We start from the raw sequence: 21237 nt of genomic DNA, 5'->3' as shown, positions 1-21237 counted from the left end.
GTTTATGAGGATCAGTTGGTAACCTTTTGTCAGTTTAAGTTTGGAGCTCTCTCATTATTATCTCTCTCTCTCACTCTTGGTCACTTAGAGTTTTCTTGGAGCACTCTAGCTTTGGATCAAGGAAGGAAAATCAAGAAAAGGGAAAGGAAGGAAAGTGAGGATCAAGGAAGAAAAGCAGGATCAAGCAACTCGAGCAAGAATTATTGCAGGTAACCTTTTTCATATGTGATTTCCTAACTAGTTTGGACATGCATAGCTTTGCATGTTGGTGTATGGTTCTCTTGTTGTTGGTGGCATGGGTTTTCCTGGTTATGATAGTGGTTTACAGTCCAGCCTTGCCTATTTCTGGATGCCATGGTGTTAGGATGTTTACTTTGGTTTTTTTTGAGCTTTTGTTTTCCGGATGGATTTTGGAATTCGGGGTGGAGGTGGTCTCAATTTTCATTCCAAAAGGCCTAGGAATACCTTGACCGGTTTTGGTAGGATACACGGTAAAGCCTGAGGGAGGAGTCTTAGTTTAGGGCCTAGTGATCTAGGTTTGGATTGCGATAAAACCTAAGATACTGGTCTCGGTTTAGGGCCTAGTGATCTAGGATTGGATTGCAACAAAGCCTGAGAGATAAGGAGACAAAAAATTCCTCAAGGATAGTGATGGATTCCGAATGGCATTCCAAATTCAGTTCGGTTGTGATCGGAGCACCAGGTTTGGTGTGATCACGGTTTGGTGAGGGTGGAGGTGGTTTAACCTCTAGATTCCCTTGGTTGTTCTTGGACTGGTTGTTTTATGAGATCCCACATTCATGCCTCGAATATGGCATGGGGGTGACTAGCTGAAAGAAATATTTGGTTCAACCATGTCTATGGTCGGGTGGTACATGGAAGTTCCGAACTTGGTTAGATTTTCCTATGATTAATAAAAGCTAAGTTCTCTTACTCTTGCACTTGTTTATATGTGGATTTAATGGTTGTCATATCTGTGATATTTATATGGTCTTATGTTGGTTGTAAGCATGGCTATATCACTGGTTCATGTCATGGTTATTCCATGTATTTACTTGTAATGGTTAAAAATGATGGATCCAAGGCCTAATTGATGTTATAACAATTAAATGGATAAGGTGGTGATCCTTCTCGTTATGTTTCGTAAGTGCTTTCAGTCATTCATGCTCTGTCTTGTATCCTAGACCTATAGGTTGCATTGATGCCAAGTGTTTGACAAAATGTCAGTCCTGGTTGGGGATGCTCAGACCTAATCCCGAGGTTGATTTTGATTTATTAGCATTGTCACCATATATTTGATGGATTCTAAATTTTGTACCAAGTTCTGGGCAAAGGCCAAGATTCTGGGCTAGAAAAGTGGCTCAAATCCCAAGGACTTTGGCACATGGCTGCTAAAAAGAGTCTAGGGATGCTGACACATAGGATTGTGAGAACGAATTTGGATTCTGGACGTTGTCATGCCTATACAATGAGAGCTACCAGGGGATAAAAGACTTAAAACATCAATGGGACTCAGGGACAAGATGTCTGAGTGGCTGTCATGTCTCCTGAGGGTGTTGTTTTTTATGTGGATGGTTTTGTTTTATATGTTCTGTTGATTCCATTTCCTTAAGGTAACCAAGGAAGTTGAATCCCCTATAATGACCTCTCTCGTCGCATGTTTAACCCGACTGGTCGATTGCTTGGGTGGACCTGAGAGAAAGGGGTGTTACATAAATTCCATCAATCATGTTACATATTCTTTTTAAAAATTTGGTTTACTCCCCCCACATAAATTATACTTTGGTTCACTTATATATTTCCACAAATTTTTTACGTATAAAATTCAACAACATTGTATTTTCGAGGAGATTGTATACATCAAAGTTTAATGTCCCAAACCGAGCATCGCATATAGATTACCTTTCTCGAAATTCATATTTTATAGTGTTTAAATGTTATTTACATAACACATGTGGTATATATGTTTGTATATGCCTGCCACTCTAATTCTCGTTAAGTGTTTCCCGAACCGTATACACAACTCATTTACTCAACGTGTCGAGCGATTATAAATCCATCGCAACTTACATAAACCCTGTCATCAATGATTGAGAAATGTTTGTATTTGATTGATGGTCCAAAGAAATTAGGGTTTCCATGATAACATAATGAATACACTCGCTCGACATTTTTGGTCATTCATTCTTCCGGTTCAACTTGGTATGGACAAAGCTCTATAACCCTCCTAGTTCATTTATGCTCTAAGGTCTTAATTGCTTATTTTTCTTCCACTACATTGTACACAAATTATTGCTATAAGTTCTTGTTACTCTCCAAAGTTATCCTTGTCCTGGCTACATTTTCAGAATGCGATTTCACTCTACACTTCAATATTTCCACTACAGGGAAAGTTTCTCTTTTTTATGTACCAAAATAACTTATTTATTTCGTTTGTAATACTTTTCTTCAGAAATTATTTGTTATAAAACACTACATTTGAACTTCTTTGTAATTTTTGTTTTACAAGAAGTTTATCTATCTGTGACATATAGTTACGTATTTTGTTTGTTTCCCCAATTGTTTAGACCTTTGGACATTTACAAGTTGCATATAAAGGCTTTGCGATTTCGTTACCTCCATACGAGCAGTTTTTTTTAAACCCTAATGCATTTCTCTTTTTGTAATTTTGTTTGCTAAGGTCTTGACGAACGCCAACCTTCAGAGTTTAAATTTCTTTTATTTCCAATGTACTGTAGTTCTACTCATCATTTCATTGGGTTTTTGTTATGTTGGGTTGTAATTCATCTTTGTGCTTGAAAACCATTTGGATTTTGACTTCTTCATATTCCTAAAATCTATCGCAATGATTCAGAGGATATGTTTGTCTTCCATATTTGAGTTTCGTCCTAGAAACCCCAACCCTTATTGAATATTAGAAGAATTTTGATTAAGTTTATAGAGTAAATCCTACCTGGGTGATAATGGCCAGGGTTTATTCTCTCGGTCATACTCTTTGCTTACCCTGTTATGCATTGGAGACATAATTGTCTTGTTTAGTTTCTACATAGGGTTATTTTTATATTAAATTTTCTTCATCAGTATAAACATAGTTAAAATTCTCTCTCTACTCATTTCTTCTCATGTCATTTCAGGTTTTTCTGGTGAAATTATGCCTCCGTCACTTATAATTAATCTTTGTATTTAAATGTAATTGTACATTTTCTTCTTCTGATAGGATTAGAAATTATTTCATGCTTGTATTAATTTATTTTTTTGTTAACAGTTTTCATTAAAGAATTCAGAGTTTGAGATGCACCCAAGGTAATTAATTAAATCATAACTGTATCTTTTCCTCTTTTTATCAATATTATATTTAATTTATATTGTTGTCAGAATTTGATTATTGTAATTAATGTATATATAATTGGATACCTTTACAGGTACCTTTTCTTCATACAAAATGGTTTCTCTTTTGATGTTTCTAGTTTGGGCATTTTTCATCTTTGACTCACGGGACATTCAATTCCTTTACCAGGTCAAATGCTCCTATACCTAGCTCATGTGTAAGTGACTTCATTTCCAGAGCTCTATTATTTTTTTATAAAATTTTTGCATATGTTTACAATCTTACACTTCCATTTCTTTGGAAAGTGTAGCCTTCGGGCCCTTACACCTGCATTTGTTGTATTTAATCTGTGATGTTTTCCTTGAACGTTGTATATATTAGGGTCAAGATTTTCGACACAAACTGCTATTTAGTAGTTCTTCCATTTAAGAACCTTGTAAGCATTTATATTGAACGAAGAACATTTTCTCTTTATTTCCGGTTATATCCTCTATTGAGCATTACTTGGTTACAGTATTATCGATTCCTATCATTTTAATAATTGTCTCCTTAGCAACTAGTGTTCATTAGTATCATTTTCAAATTGCTAATTGTATTATTATTTCATTGCTTGTTATGTTTTAACTTGAAACTCATGAAACACACATGTATTCCTAAACATTAGGATACTTTGTCTCTTCTATATATATTTATTACTAGAATTCCATTTATTTTTTCATTCTATGTTGACATTTATCACAAATTGTGTCCCTGTAAAAAGTAATTTCTTTCTTGCATCAAATGCAATCATTTCTCAAGTTGAGTTCATGTATGAAGCTATTTGTTATTTGTTTTCTTTTCACAAAAAGAACTTAACAATATTTCTACTGTTATTGTCTTCTTTCAGTAATACCATGTACGCATATATATATATATATATATATTCTAAGATCTTTCTATTCATACATATAGAAAAATAATTATGTACATCACTAATACTTACTTTAACATATATAATTATTTATTTCTATATATATGTCATCCAAATACACATATAGATTCCTATAGCAACATAGGTTCTTTTTCATTATAACAGCCTCATTCATGAAATAAACCTTTAATATTAATAAAATAAAAGACAATTGTTTTAAATTTTACTATGTTCATCATAATATATAGCCCTACCTTTTACAATACACTATACAAAATTATAAACAAGACCTAGCTATTTCTTGTCTTTTCTATATAACATAGTAGGTAAGAATACCAACTTGAACTGGTTTGTCTAGAAAATTAGTATTAGAATACTTGGTTCCTCCCAACTTTGATACTTCCTCCAGAAGTTATCCCCCCGAGGATAGATCTGCAGACGTATTATGTTTGTCCTATTCACTTCTTACTCTCATAATCTCTCCTAAAAAATGTGAGTCTCTTCGAGTAAGAAGACAAAAAAATAAGAAAATGTATATCTATCCATTTCCCATCTACCATTCTTTTGGTAGTTGGTGACTACCTCCACCTCACCAACAAGTGACAGGTAGTTACTAGCTCATTAATGAGCTTTTGTTTCCCACTCCCAAAGACAACACCTTGTCTTTTAGGGAAAAAATTAATTGGCCAAAACCATAATTTCATAATAAATCTAATCATCCAAATTAGATGCCTAGGACTTACTGGGTAATTAATATTCACCATCAATTTGCAGTCTCATCTCATTTGGCTAATACATTAATTTTTTTAAACTCTTTATTCGTTATAAACTTCTTACATATAGATTTCTAGGCATCCATTATTAGTAATAAAGCACGGATAATTAAAGTCTTCATATGTATTCCAAACCTTAAACATTCCAAAAAGGAAAAAACATATATACAATTAATTACATTAAAACCTCAAGTCAGGGGATGTCACAAATCAACTCTCAGGACCATTTTTACTAGTGGGACCCAGTTTGGCAAATTGGGGTCTAAAACTTCTGGTAGTTTTATTGTGACACGTTTTTCCCTATTCTACACACGAGACCTTTCCAACGATGCAAGAATTGCATCAATCCGAGTTCATATGCAAAAGTTATTCCACATAAAATTAGACCTTCCTGTTTTCACCACCATAATTTGAGAGGATGTCATGTCAACCTACACTATTCATGGAAAAGGGGTTAGCCATGTGATTATGATGAAGAAGACTCTAGAAGATTCTATATTGTAACTTCGGTTAAGAATTGAGTTAGTTAAACCTAAGTGCTAGTAGGCTATATGGTTGTGTTATAACCGGGCCACTAGGAGGAAAATGGGTTCCATTCTTTCGAGTAAATTTGTTCCATAGCAAAGAAAAATAACCGAGAGGGATAGGAAATAGTGCACACAGAGAGGATTTGTACAATGTAGTAGCCCATAGGCTACAAGCTATACTTATTTGTACTTGTAGACATTTTCTATTCAGAGAAAGAGAGTAGAGAAACCTCATCTTCTAGCTTGGTTTTTCTCTCGAATGGGTTTCCAAGGTCATATCTTGTGTCAAATATGTGTGATCTTTTAGTTCATTGTTCTCCATTTTCTGCATAATTTTTAATTCACATAGATGCACTATTAACAATATTCTACAGATCCAAAAATCTAAAAATAAATAACACTGTAATAATGTAGAATTATAGATTTTAAATATAATTTTATCAAACCTGTTGTGATGAATTGTCTAGTGGAATATCCACGACAATTTATGGATGAAGGTAAACTTATGAAGTATACATCAAAGTAGATTCTAGTAATTTAACTTTCAATTCTACTGGAAATAAATTCACATGAAAGAAAGTATTATTATATGAAAGAAATGGAAACATTAATCGAAGGAAGCAAATGAATACATATTTTATGAAAGCATTGAAAATTAATCTAGGAAAGCAGATAAACTTATTCTATGAAAGCATGCCAATCTAATTTAGTAAAGCATATAAATCTATTCTAGGAAAGCATGAAATATTATTAATCTATGAAAGCATAGAAATTTTACTTTAAGAAAGAATATGAAATCTATCTTATGAAAGCAGTAAATTTACTCTAAGACAACATGGAAATCTATCTTATGAAAGTGGGGAAATCTATTCTAAGAAAGCATTCGAAATTATTCTATGAAAGCAAGCACTATTAGTCTAGGAAAGCATGAAGGACTGACCTATGAAAGTAGCAAATGTATTCTAAGAAATCCTATAAATTTAGTCTAGAAAAGCATTGAAATTTATCTACCATGAAAACAATAAACTAGACCTATGAAAGCTCTGTAAATCTTGTTATGGAAAGCATAGACAATAACTGAAAATCTAGTTTAATGGAAATCTGTCTATGAACAAATAAAAATGCTTTAAATGTAAATCTTTTTGGTTTTTTAAGCACTTGTTATAATTTTGAAAAGAACAAAGTAACAGTCCGAACTGAAACATAGTATCGAAATAGTGTTATAACGAAACGAAGTGAAAACCAGAGAATCAAATGAAAATAAATGAATTGCAAGACAATGGAAGATTTATACTACATACATCTAGTACGTCCACAAGGGGGCTCTTCAGGTGATCACACGAAGCTTAAAGAAACACAATAAATTTACTCTAACTGATATCAATTACTCATGAATGGATAATGGAAGTAAAATGTTCAACTATAAGATATTATATCAAAGGAAACATTACATTAGTTCAAACTTAAGTCTCTGTATATTCTCCCTCACTTTTCCTAGCAAGGTCAATTTAGATTGTTTTTGAAATAACAAACTCCAAAAAAAATGCTACTTATCTAAATGAGGACAATGAGTAAGTGTCCAATTGCTAAATTTCAGAATTTAATCCATATGCTTTGCTTGTAACTTAGCTGATGCATATGAACATGTAGTCTATTATTTGTGATATTTTTCAGCATATTTGATCTATTAAGATATCACGCTCGCTTAATTTAGATTACCTTGCCATGTAACAATCCTAGTAAAATTTGTCTTTGCACCTATGTTACACGATTAGTTGATTGAAGCTTTGACTTTGCCAAAGTGATGACTCAGTCACTTCTTCAATGCACCAGATAGGTGGATCGCCACATTAGAGTCTTTTGCCACCAATCCATGTGATTCATTTGACTTAATTACTTCAGGAGTTGTGTTAACCTTGGATTTTTCTATAGTTTGTCAAAGGAGCTACATAAATTGTAAATTTTTGTAATACTTAGATATTAGGCTGATTTTACAAAGAAAACCATATAAAGCCATAAAATAACGGACTTATTACATCTGTGTAACCTTTTGAAACTCATATGACAAGTGTACATATGGAATGTGACAAAATTATGTAAAATGAATGATTATGAAGGTTTCTATAAGGTAAAAGTGGTAAAATTAAAGTAGCGTATTGACAAAAAGATGTTCATTCCTAGGCCCAACAGTTCTTTAGCTCTCTATTAGTTACTTCAACTTGTCCATTTCCTTGGGGTGATAAAGAGTAGAGTTTCATTAGTGAATGTGGTGCTATTCCATGATTTGTTGAGTGTAGTGTGAACTAAATATCTTGATCAATAACTATATCCCTTGGATATTGAAATTTGTAGAAGATGTTCTCTCTTAAAAACTTAGATACTTTTAGTTTAGTGGGCAAATTGATTGATTTTACCTCAACCCACTTGGAGAGATAATCAGTGCATACCAATATGTATCTCTTCTATCCCAATGGAGGGTCAATGGACCCCACAAACTTTAGACCCCATTTATCAAAACATTCCAAAGAAACTTAGGGATATAATGTAATTTCACATCTTTTGGTGGGTTTCCCCATCCTTTGACACACATCAAAATGGGAAGTATATATTTTGGCATCCCTATGAAGGGTAGGAAAAATTTGGCTAGCTTGTAATATTTTGTAGGTTGCCCTTTTTGTTGCATAATGACATCCACATGGTTCATCATGGTAAGCATGGAGGATATCATGCACCTCATCTTCCCTCACACACCTTCTCAAGTTCTTATTTTCTTAAAGCTTGAATGAACATCCCACAATCCAAGTGTATGTTGCACTTTTACTAACAAAATTTCATCTTTCTCTATAGGGAAAATGTTGAGGCAATTTTTTTTTTGTTAAGTTGTTAGCTAGGTTAGCTAACCCATTTTGAAGAATGTAATTAGTGTCGATCTTCATAATTGGTTTTTTTTTTTTTTTTAACAAGAACGGTTGCTTTTTATTTGGTGAGGAGATGTTGGGTCGAAGCCTAACAACCACTAATACATAATGCTTCAGCATTTTTATCCTAGGCAGCACAACGTCAATAGAATCCGAATGGATCCATTAGCCATGCGTTGAAAATCCAGCTTAAACAATAGATTCTGATGTAATTACATAGGGATGCTTGTTCGATGAATAAAAGCCTAAAAAATAGGGGGAACAGTTCATAGTGCAATTCCGATTCTCTCTGATAGGATAAGACGAGACCTAGAGGTGCCCAGAAACAAATCCTGCACACATCAGATCAAATCCTCTGGTTATGGAACAATTTGTTGAGCCACTGTTTTATCACGTTGCTTATTTGTTGAATGTGTGGTCGCTATGAATGTGACAAGCACGATATGAGTTCTATCTGTATTGCTGGAGTATAAATGTTGCAAGGCCGTGCAATCATCAGCGATCATGAGCAGCTCGATTGTGTGATTCCTGCATCGGTTAGTTGGAAAATCATGGATACAAAAGCTTTTCCAGATGGAGGGCGGGTGTAACAATCATTGCCACCAATGCCCTGTTCTTGTGCAACTCGGGCTTCTATTTTAAGGAATAAGGTGCCATATTGTTGCTTCATCATTCTTTGAAAGATCAACTTGAGCTAAGAGACATCCCATGTTTTCCCTTGTGTCAACTTCCTTGTTTAGACTTCGGAGGATGTGGTAGAATGAACTGGTAATGAATTTCTGCAGCACTTTCCTAAGTCTCTCTAGGGTCTTGTTGAGCGTTGAGTTATTGAGATGTTCACCTGTGTTTAGGATTTTTATCAGGATTTCCAAATCCCCAAAGACTTGAAGATTTTTTCCTCTGTTCCCCTGAGCAAGTTGACATGCTTTGAGCAGTCCTAAAATTTCTACCTGGTTATTGGTGCTCTATCCTAGTCCCCAACTGTAGCTGTCTTTTTTGTGCCCATCCGGGGAGTAGATTACACCCCCTGCTCCTGATATCCCCGGGTTTCCTTTGGAGGCTCCGTCGAAGAATATCGTGACTTTGCCCTGCTTCTTCCACCACTTTTGAAAATCCAATTTAGAGGTCTGAAGCCGCCACTCTAGATTGTGGCAAGGCCGAGAGGGGTTCTTTTTATTGCTGGCATGCCTCAGAGACTCACCGAGCCAGCTGATCTCTTTAGGGAGGAGCACATTGTCTGGCTTCTAAGGCTGATTCTCGAAAGTTTCCAACAACAAGGCTTTGGATTTGGCAGCCACTACATTGGGAGATTGTAATCTATTATTGAATATGGCTTCATTCCTAGCTAACCACACTTCCCAGCAAATGAATTTTGGAATTTCATACCAGATTTTGGCCCACATTGATTTTCTCTTCAATGCGTGAGGGGAACGCTCTTTCCAGGAGGCGAATATATTAGCTACTAAGAGCTACGCTGGGATTTGAGCATTGAGCCCGAGCATTGCTTGTCTCCATACTTCTTGTGTGAAGAGGCAATCAATGAATAGATGTTCAATCGTTTTGTTATGAAACCAGCTCAAGAAAAGATAGAAAAGATAGATCAACGCCTTAGAATTTAGCCTCTTCGAGGGGGCAACCTCCTTTACATTACATAAATGAACAATTATTCAATGATACAAATGACAAAACCTCCTTTCTATATATAGGAGTCTAAGGAGTCACAATATAATCCAGCCGACCTAACAATAATAATATAAAGCCACAAAAATAACAATAGAGGGATTCTATGGGGCACAGAAATAACAATATGGGGGTAATAGGGGCACAACAATATAAATAAGGGGTATAACTACAATAGTAATGGGGTAATCACTAGTATTATAGGGACCCAACATGCCCCTCTCCTTCAAAAAAGTGTTGTCCTCAACGCTTGAGCAGTTCTGGATACTTCTGCATAAAATTCTCATCCTCCCATGTGGAATCTTCAGCGGATAAGTTCTTCCACTTGATAAGATACTCTGAAATTGATCGATTTCGTAGCTGTCGAGTTCTTGTTTCTGTGACTGCTTCCGGTTCCAATATAATTTTTCCTTCCTCGTCAAGTTCTGGCAATATTGTTTGAAATGGGAGCTTGTCGCCTATAACCTTCTTTAAACATGAAACATGGAAAACTGGGTGCAATCGAGAAGCTGCAGGAAGCTCCAATTTGTATGCCATAGTACCAATCTTTTCCAACACCTTGTACGGACCATAATACTTTGGTGATAATTTACTATCCTTCTTAGCTTGCTTTAGGGACATTTGCTTATATGGTTGTAGCCGTAGGAATACCCAATCACCTACATCAAAACTTCTTTCACTGCGATGTTGATCTGCCTGTTGTTTCATTCTATTTTGTGCCAACACGAGGTTATCCTTTAAGAGTTGGAGGACTTGTTGTTGATGCTCGATGTGATGTTCCACTGCCTGAACCTTAGAATTTTCTCTTAAATATGATGTGATTGATGGTGGTTGGTACCCATAAAGTGCCATAAATGGGGTCATTTTTGTTGCTGTATGGAAGGAAGTGTTATACCACCATTCAGCCAGAGGCAACCATTTGACCCATTGTGTCTGTTTATCAGATACAAAGCAACGAAGATATCCTTCCAAACATTTGTTTACTATCTCAGTTTGCCCATCAGATTGAGGGTGATAAGATGAGCTATGAGCTAACTGAGTACCAAGACAAGAAATTAATTCTGTCCAAAAATTTCCTGTGAAAATGGGATCTTTGTCACTTACAATAATCTTTGGGTTTCCATGTAGCTTTTGAACTGTTTCCATAAATGCAGTATAAACTGTACTGGCTTTAAATGGATGTGATAATGCACAAAAGTGTGCATACTTGGTAAGTCTGTCAACTACCACCATGATGACACTCTTTCCCTCAAACTTGGGTAAACCTGTGATAAAATCCATTGGAACCTCCTCCCAACGTTGGCTTGGAATGGATAAAGGTTGTAATAGACCCAGTGTCTTAATTGTTTCAACTTTATTTTGTTGGCAAACCAAACATTCCGCCACAAACTTTTGAATATCTGATTTAAGGCCATCCCAAAAAAATTCCTTCTTAACCCTGTGGTAAGTTTTTAAAAATCCTGAGTGCCCTCCTAAGGGAGAAGTGTGCAATTCCATAAGAATCTTTTGTTTTAGCTGGGAATTCTTACAGAGGTATAAGCGATCTTTGTACCATAACGAATCATTTTGCCAGCTAAATGTATCAGAAATACTGGAATCTTGTTGTAGCTTTCGAATAAGTGCCCACACTTCTTCGTCATTCTTCTATTCCTCCTTTGCTTCGTTTATCCAATCTGGTTGGATAATAGAAATGGCACACAACAATGCTTCCATATCCTCATCCTTTCTTGAGAGTGCATCTGCCACCACATTTTGCTTCCCTTTTTTGTAGATGATTTCAAAGTCATAACCCAACATCTTTGTGACCCACTTTTGTTGCTCTTCAGAGGATAATCTTTGTTCTAAAAAGTATTTAAGGCTATCATGATCCGTTTTTACCTTGAAGTGTCTTCCCATTAGGTAGGGTCGCCATTTCTTAAGTGCATGGAGTATTGCCAACATTTCCTTCTCATAAATAGCTTTGCTTAAAAACTTTCCCTTGATTGGACGACTTTCAAAAGCAATGGGTCTTTCATCTTGCATTAGAACAACACCAATTCCATTTCCTAAAGCATCACATTCCACAATAAAGGTTTTTGTGAAGTCCGGTGTAGCTAAGACCGATGCTTGGCACATTGCCTCTTTAAGATGTTTAAAGGCCTTTGTTGCTTCCGGAGTCCATGAAAATGAATCTTTCTTCAATAATGTTGTTAGAGGTGCTGCTATTCTCCCATAATTCTTAACAAACTTGCGATAATACCCTGTCAACCCAAGAAATCCTCGCAGATGCTTTATGGATGTGGGGATTTTCCATTCCTTAATGGCTTTAATTTTGCTAGGGTCTACCTTAACTCCTTCATGAGATACAATATGACCCAAATATTCCACCTCCTGGACTCCAAAGAAACATTTGGATTTTTTTGCATATAATTGTTTCTCCTCCAATAGTTGTAGCACCTTGTCAACATGTTCAACATGATCCTTCCAAGACTTGTTGTAGATTAGTATATCATCAAAAAATACTAACACAAATTTTCTAAGGAATGGTTTGAAAATTGAATTCATCAAACCTTGAAATGTTGAAGGTGCATTGGTAAGGCCAAAAGGCATGACCAAAAATTCATAATGACCCTCATGAGTTCTAAATGCCATTTTCGGAATGTCTTCAATCTTCATTCTGATTTGATGATATCCCGAACGAAGATCCAACTTGGTGAAGTAAATTGATCCATGCAATTCATCCAGTAATTCATCAATGACAGGAATGGGGAACTTATCTTTAATAGTGAGCTTGTTGAGCTCCCTATAATCTGGACACATGCGCCATGATCCATCCTTCTTGTGCACCAATACTACTGGAGCTGAGAAAGAACTTTGACTCGGTTGAATTATACCAGCCTCTAGCATTTCTGCAACCATACGTTCAATTTCACTTTTTTGGACATATGGATATCTGTACGGCCTGATGTTTGGAGGAACACTTCCTGGAATCAGATGAATAGCATGATCATGATCACGCATAGGTGGGAGACCTTTGGGAGTCTCAAATACCTTGGAATGATTGTCCAGGACTTTTTGGAGATCTGGAAAAATAGATGATTCCAATGTGGAAACATCTAGCGAACATAATTGTGCAATTACACCTCTTTGTTCCTTTTTTAGAAGCTTTGTCATGCCATTAGAGCTGATTATCTTTCCTGGTTTCCCTGCAATACCCCTTAATTCAACTTCCTTTCCTTCCACAGAAAATTTCATGAAAAGTTCTTGAAAATTAAAAGCTATTGTACCCAAGGATTGTAGCCATTGGACTCCTAGTACAACATCAGCACCTCCCATTGGAATGGAAAGCATTGGGCTAGTCAATACATATTTTCCCATGGATAGCTTGATATTATGGCACTTTCCAAAACAATTTATTGTTCCTCCATTTGCAATCATCACTTGACACTCTGGTGCTGGATATAGGAAGCAATTCAATTCTTTTGCTACCCTACAATGAATAAAATTGTGGGTGCTTCCTGAATCAATCAACACTATTACCTTTTTCTTCTTGATTTGTCCTTCTATCTTGATGGTTTGAGGAGTGGTAATTCCCGCCAATGCATTACAAGATATGGTCGGATTTATTTGTTCTTCATCTAGGCTTTGTTCCTGGAATATATCCTCTTCTTTTGACCTTTCTTGCTCCTTTTCTTCTTCCTCTTCACAATCTATGTAGAATAATTTCTTCTCAGCACACTTATGACCTTTTGTGTATTTGCTATCACAGTTGTAACAAAGCCCTTTTGCTCTTTTTTCTTCCAATTGTTGTGGTGTCAACCTTGTAGGTTGTGGAAGACTATGGGCAAAAACACTTCCGTCTTTATAGTTGTGAATGGTATGCTTCCTAGTTGCCATAATTTTGCTTTCCATTTTTCTTGCTAACCTGAATGCCTTCTCTAATGAATCAGGTTCCCAAAGGCGCACATCATGTTGGATATTATCCTTTAAAGACCCTATGAACACATCAATCCTATGCTCCTCTGGAATATCTTTTACCCTTATGTTCAATTTTTGGAACTCCTCAATGTGCTCCATTATTGAACCCTTTTGTTTGAGACTTATCAATTGGCTAAAAAAAGTGTTGCTTTTTGTATCCTCATAATGTGCTATCAATTCTTCCGTAAAAATTGCCCAAGTGATAAATTGTTTTCGAGAACAAAGCCATTCATACCATACAAACTGATTTGGTTCCAAATATAAAGTTTCCATACGTACCTTTTGTGTGTTTTGCACATTATTGAGATCGAAGAATTGCTCCATCTGTAATATCCATGTGGCGGGATCCTTGCCATCAAACTTCCTCATATCGATTTTTGGAACATGGTGAGTCTTCGATCCAACATTAGAGTCTATGGAATCATGATTAACATTTCTTTTGTTCTCATCATGAGTTTCTTTTAGTACTCTTTCACCCTTAGTGACCATTTCTTGTAGCAACTTATTCATATTTATCTTCAATTCCTCCATCTTATCATCCATGCCATCAATTTTAGCGTCCATGCCATTCACCTTAGCTTCCATGCCATCCATCTTAGCTTCTACGACTTTCTTTAAATAGTCCATCTTAGCTTCAACACCTTTCTTTAAACCATCCATCTTAGCTTCTACATATTTCTTTAAACCATCCATCTTAGATTCTGTTCCTTTTTGTGCAAGGGACAGTTGTTGCACTTGGTCTTGTAATTTTGATATATCATGTTGCATTTCTTCCTCTTCTTCATGAGTCATGCTAGAGCTTTCAGGTTCCTTACTAGGTGTTTGCATTTTCTTTCCTCGGGGCATCATTTACCGATAATAATGCTCTACTATGCCCTTTGAATTCCTTCAAAATAAATTTTCAAACCAAGCTTAAACAAAAATTTAAAAAAATCTACACACCTTTTTTCACTTTGTAGGAGCTTGATATTGCCTTTGATGTATCTCTGTACTTTCCAATCATCTAGTTCTGAAATTGTGACCTGTAGTAGCTCTCTGTGTCCTCTTTCCAATGCCACTAGTCTGATCCAAATTGGATTCTCCAAGAAAGAGTTATGCACAATCTCCCAAGATGACCTGATTATAGACCTTTCCAGAAGAGTGAACTTGTATGAAGTGCCACGTGTACAATTTTCGACCTATGGTTCTGAAAAAGATATACAAGAAACTACAGTCCGTCCTCTTTCTATACCTTCTTACTAAATTTCAATCCGATCCCCAGAGAGAAAGTTATGACGATTTTCCCTAGGTCACCTGTTTTGAATGTAATTCAGGAGTCTGTAAAAAGACCAACTTCCTCAGAGCATATCTCCGCAAATATCGTGCGAAAAGATCTGAAATTCGGACCCAAGGTTCAGCGTGATTTCTTCTCAAATGGGTTTTTTTTGCGACTTCTGAAACGTCACAGAAAAAAGTTATAGCGAAAATTCCATGATGACCTGTTTGGAGCAGCGAAACCCTAGAATCCAAAGCTCTGATACCAAATGTTATGAAACCAGCTCAAGAAAAGATAGAAAAGATAGATCAACGCCTTAGAATTTAGCCTCTTCGAGGGGGAAACCTCCTTTACATTACATAAATGAACAATCATTCGATGATACAAATGACAAAACCTCCTTTCTATATATAGGAGTCTAAGGAGTCACAATATAATCCAGCCGACCTAACAATAATAATATAAAGCCACAAAAATAACAATAGAGGGATTCTATGGGGCACAAAAATAACAATATGGGGGTAATAGGGGCACAACAATATAAATAAGGGGTATAACTACAATAGTAATGGGGTAATCACTAGTATTATAGGGACCCAACACGTTTCCTGAGCCAAGCAACAAAGAGGGCATCTATGGGGTCCGATAATTCCACGTTTCACTAAGTTATCTCCTGTGAGGACCCTTCTGTGCATGAGAATCTAGTAGAAGAAGTTGATCTTTGGGAGGCCAAAGGGGTCCCATACATGCTACCGAAGTGAAGGAGAGTGGATCTGCGGATGATGTTCTTGAAGAGCTGCAAAGCCCTGCAATGCTGAGTAAGCACCAATCTTCCCCCAACCCCACTTGTCCCTTGAATGGAGGTGCACAGGAGCTAGACCCGAGATCACAGTTAGGAAGAGGTGATGTTGAGGATGCAACCTATCAGGGAGGCGATGGAAGGCCCAGTCGATCCAATTCCCCCCAGAGTCCCTAGAGAAAATTTCAACCAGCTTGTGGATGCCATGCTGAATGAGCCAGTCATGCAAATCTGCAATTTCAAGGGCAAATTTTAGGGGTTGGAGGCCCATGATCTTGTCTTCCCACAACCCAATTCTTTTTCCATTTCTAGGGATTTTGTAGAGATGGTCTTTAAAGAACTCCCAGCCTTGGCTACATAGCTTCCATAGAGAGGTTCCTTTGTAAGAAGCTCCTTCATCCATTTTGTTTATTGAAAGCCCATGCAAATAATTTTAATGAGGACTTGACTTACAGGATGTCGTTGGTTTGAGAAGATTTTCCAGAGGATCTTTCCTCCCAAAGCCAGATTGGGCAACCCAGGGTCTCTTACCTGAAGTCCGCCTTCTGATAGTGGCCTTTTCACAATGTCCCAACTTACTAGGTGATTTTTTTTTTATTCCCCTTTCCTCCTTGCCACAGGAAATTTTGAATCAGCTTAGATAGTTGTTCGATGATCATTTTTGGAGCTAAAAGAAATGAAGCCTGATAGATTGGAAGGGAGGAGAGAACATATTTTACAAGGATAAGCTTTCCGGCTGAGGTGAGCCACTGGCCGCCCCACACAGTCATTTTCGCCTTGATTTTGCTGATAATTTCCATCCAATGAGGGACCTTAATGGTTCCTAGAGTTAAAGGCAGGCCTAAGTACTTGAATTTGTTCGAAGTCGCGTAGCCTGTGAAGCCCAAGGCTTGAGCAATCCGCAGAATATTTTGCTGATCTACTGCCCAGCCATACACTGCACTTTTCCTCCTATTTACCAGAGCTCCGAAAACTCTGCAAAAACTTTGGACAACATCATTGAAAACCCTTGAAATTTTAATGGAGGCACCTCCCATCAGAAGAGAGTCATCGACGAACAAGGCGTGGTTGATTGGGATTGTTCCTTTTATCACCCTAATGCCTGGAAGTGTCCCATTTAACTTTTCCGCTGTCAGCTTTCGACTTAGGGAATCTGCCATCAAACCGTACAAGAAGGGGGACAGTGGGAAACCATGCCTTATGCCCCTCGAGGCTTTGAAATAGTTAGTCGGCCTGCCATTTGTTAGAGTCGGTCTAGTTATCCCTCCGTCAGAGATCAAAGCTCTTTTTTGCATTTCATGTTTAGGTGTCCCATCAGTTTCGATTAGTTGCATTTCGTTAGGCATGCCATAACTCTGACAGAATGGTTTGTGTTACTCATTCCCCTCGTGCTTGGCACTGCTGGTTTAGGTCTATTCATAAAAACAAGTCTTCAAAGGTCATGTACAGTCCTGTTTCAAATTTTTGGGTCATAACAATGGTTCTTGGTCATTAGGTCTTGGGTTTGAGTCAGTCTTGTTTTGCAAAGTCTAAGAAGACCAGCAGGCCAGAGGGATGTCCTCGATAGGTGGTTACTTCAATAATTTTCATCATTATACAGATAAATTAGGACTTCTCTTCAAAACTCTGTTTTGAAGATGAGTTGTCATCTCATTTTTGTAAAAATCTTCAAAATTTCAGTTCTTGAAACGTCCAAGCGCAGCCTTGGTCTCCTTTTCCAGATCATATCACAGCTATCCCTGCAAAAAATTTCAAAGAAAATCATCATTTCAATCAAATTTAAGGAGGAAACCAAAAAGTTCAGAAGTCTATTAATCCTGAAAAAGTGTCAACGACAAAACATTACAAATGGGTCATGGACCAAGCAAAAATCAAAAGGGAGTCTTTATGAAGATATTTCATGACATTTTCAACTCAGTTTGCATGCCAAGAGTGAAAAACATCATTCCAAAGTGAAATTGTGAGTTTGTGAGGAAGTTGGAGCAGTTTCAGTGGTGCGCGACGCATTGGACTAGGCGCGCGCGAATCAGGGGCGCGCGGCGCATCAGGCAAAAACTTGCAGTGTAAAAATACACGCGCGGCACATCAGAGGCGCACGACGCGTTGGGTAAGGCGCGTGGCACGCTGGAGTTTAAGCCCGAAATTTTATTAGAAGCGCATGAACTCGCCTCCTCTCCGCACAAAATTGCAGGTAGGCTCACATCCACCACTTGTGCTTGGCTTTTGAAAGATAAATGTAATAGGTTCATGATGTGTTTGCCTTAGAAATCCAAGTGGAAAGCCCTCCTTGCCAATAAAATTGTTGTAGGGTTTTAATGCAAAAATTGTTGTAAGGGTTTCAAAAACATAGTGTAACCAAGGTTGTCATTATTTCTCCCTTTCCCTTTGTTTCCCATTCCCAAATTCACCCTTATTCTCCCCATTAATTCCCTCCTTCATCCTACACTATAATCCCTCAAAAATCCTAGTCCCTCACCTCTGTTACAAAACACATTATCCTTATCATTTCCCTTCCCTTCTCAAAGTCCTTTGTTTTTATTTCCAAATTCCTAATTCCCTAATGCTTCCCCTGTCCTAATATTCCCTTGTGCATTTGTGTCCCCTTGGTCACAGCATTTTTAGAGCAAAAGAACAGTTTACAGTCAATTGTGCACGCAATTTATACATCAGCATATATATTCCAGCTATCTTGTTTTCAAAGACATGTCAGAGACCGAGTCAGTCTATGAGCAGGATTATGATAGTGATTCTACACCAGAGGTAAATGTGCCAAGGAGGTATCACAAAGGTGGCAAAAGTGGTCAGCATGTCAGGGAGGAGCCTACTTCTTTGGCTCAATTGCAAGCTTGTCCACTTGCAATGGATTGTTTTCGGTATCAATCATGTTTTGAATACTGTGAGTTGATCTCACAAATCCAGCATCATCGGGAACTAGTCCGTTTATTTTTTCTACATTTACAGGATGGTCATGTAAACCTTGCCGGAGTGAATTTCACCTTGTCACCCGAGACTATTGCTCAGGCCACTGGGATACCAAATGTAGGTGAGGAATGGAGTAAATGCCAGCAGTTAGATAGATTCTACTATGAGCCATATATCAAGCCCGGGTATATGAGACACTTGAGTGCAGTTTTTCCTTTCAGATTCCTGAGGGACGCATATGCACCATTGATGAAACTCATCATTCGATATTTCAGTTGCGAGGGAAAATTCTCACGTCTCTATGCGTACCATGTCCGTTTGTTGATGCATTTCACAAGGGTACGTATGATGAACATTCCGTTTTTCATGTGTCACAACATAGAGAGGATGGTGCCTTTAGTACAAAGGAAGAGCCCAGTACATCAGCATAAGAGCATCTATCATTATGCATTGATCAAAATCATAGTGATGCATCAGTTGGCACAGCAGGGCATTACTTGGGAAGATTTCATCTCCCGTGATTACTTTGCAGCATTACAGCCACCTCCCGAGATAGTTCATGATGAGGGAGAACCTTCACACCAGCCAGGCATTCCCGAGACTGAGCATATAAGTGCTCCTCCATATGTGACATACCATCGAGGCCACAGGGCCTTATTTGCATCTACACGACGGGTACTATCTCCACCCGGGGTGGAAGGGGTCTCGTTGACTTCATCAGCACAGCGAGTGTTATCTCCACCTCATGTGGAAGGGGCCTCGCTTCCGACAGCAGCACTGCAGGTACAGGATAAGGGCAAGAAGCCCAAGCATGAGGAGAGGCCTTCAGGTGAGCCATCAGGTTTTGTTACTATTCATGATGATGAGACAGCTTCAGAATCAGAGGAGACCCAATATATCAGGATTATCAAAGAGCAAGGAACGGACATTCGAGCTTTGCAAATTCAGCTAGAGATGGCAAAGTCAAATATCAGGTATCTAGAGCAGTGGAATAAACAGCTTGAGGACCAGCACGTGATCATAGAGCTACAAAACATCCGTGAGAATCGCCACGCTGCCCAACATAGAGAAATTGAGTTCACCTCTCTAAAGCAACAGGTAAATGAGGATCGAGAGGCTAATCTCGAGAGGGTCAACATTTACTTGGAGGAGCGGCTGAAAAAGGCCAATAGAGACAATGCATTATTAAAACACATGGCTATGCATTACAAGGCCCGGAACCTAGTTTGAAAGGCGCGAATTAGGGGTCTTAAGGCAAAATTGAAGAAAGCGGTCAAGAAGCAAAAAAGACAAAAGGAGGTTGATCGTCTTCGGATTTTGGCCGAAGCCTCTTTGGCTGAGCATGGTACTTGATTGGGGACCCCCAGCCCAAATTTCAACAAGTTTGGGGAAAATTTTGTAAATTTTGAAATTTTTGGTTTAAAAAATAGGTTTTTTGGCTCAACGCGTAGCGCGCCGCACGCGACCCATAAGATTGGGAGGTCCAAATCACAAATGGTTTGCATTTTTGGATTTGTCATGATGAAATATACATGCTCAGCTATTGCCAAGGCATTTCATCAAGGTTTGGGTCCCCAAAAGGTCAAAAAACATGCAAAAAATGACCTCACTGCCCCTTTTTGAACACACAGGAAGTAGTCTTGGGAGAATGCACTTTTGGAGGGGCAAATGGACACCAAATTGGAAAATTCCACTTGGGTTGGAAAGTAGACATCCAGGGATTTCCAACAAGCCAACCTAAGCTCAATTTGGATGTCAGGAAGTGCCCCAAAAGTAGGTGGAAAGGCGTGCGGCACATAGGGCTCAGGCGCACGACGCACAGGGTTTTTTTTTGGCACAATTTTCATCTTCAACTAAGGAAACGAAGCCAGTTTGACCAGTTTTGACTTGTGATGGATTTTTTCACTCCTCTTGATGTAAGTAATGAAACATGATGTAAGTTTGGCACTTTATTACTTGTTCTAGAAGATTCATTCACTAAAAAGTGAAAATTAAATGAATGAATCAATTTCCTACCTTATAGAGGCAAGTTGTTTTGACTGCCTAGATTGTAGTGATTTGTTTAGAATTGGTTGAAACAGCTCCTATGATGATGAGCTCGACCCCTAGAGGCAAGGGAATGAGTTAGCTTGCCTATATTATGTATTTTCTTAGTCATTTTCAGGGTT

At 37.7% G+C, this 21237-nt stretch overlaps 1 long non-coding RNA gene across 3 annotated transcripts; it reads left to right on the top strand.

Annotated features, from left to right (window-relative positions):
• Positions 1–2023: 2023 nt before the first annotated feature.
• LOC149232886 (uncharacterized) lies at positions 2024–3866 on the top strand. 3 transcript variants are annotated; one of them, XR_016247584.1, is made up of 4 exons: positions 2024–2202; positions 3266–3303; positions 3423–3545; positions 3710–3866. It is a non-coding gene; the product is annotated as an uncharacterized LOC149232886 (long non-coding RNA). The 3 variants fall into 3 exon arrangements; XR_016247582.1 differs by having other exon boundaries at positions 3518–3866; XR_016247583.1 differs by having other exon boundaries at positions 3423–3866.
• The last annotated feature ends 17371 nt before the right edge of the window (positions 3867–21237 follow it).

This window comes from Pinus tabuliformis, chromosome J, assembly GCF_031772625.1.
Source record: "Pinus tabuliformis cultivar Carrire ecotype Pingquan chromosome J, CPIR1, whole genome shotgun sequence".
In the NCBI taxonomy this organism is placed as follows: Eukaryota; Viridiplantae; Streptophyta; class Pinopsida; order Pinales; family Pinaceae; genus Pinus; species Pinus tabuliformis.
The sequence above is the reverse complement of the archived record's forward strand: the minus strand, read 5'-3'. Positions and strand labels throughout refer to the sequence as shown.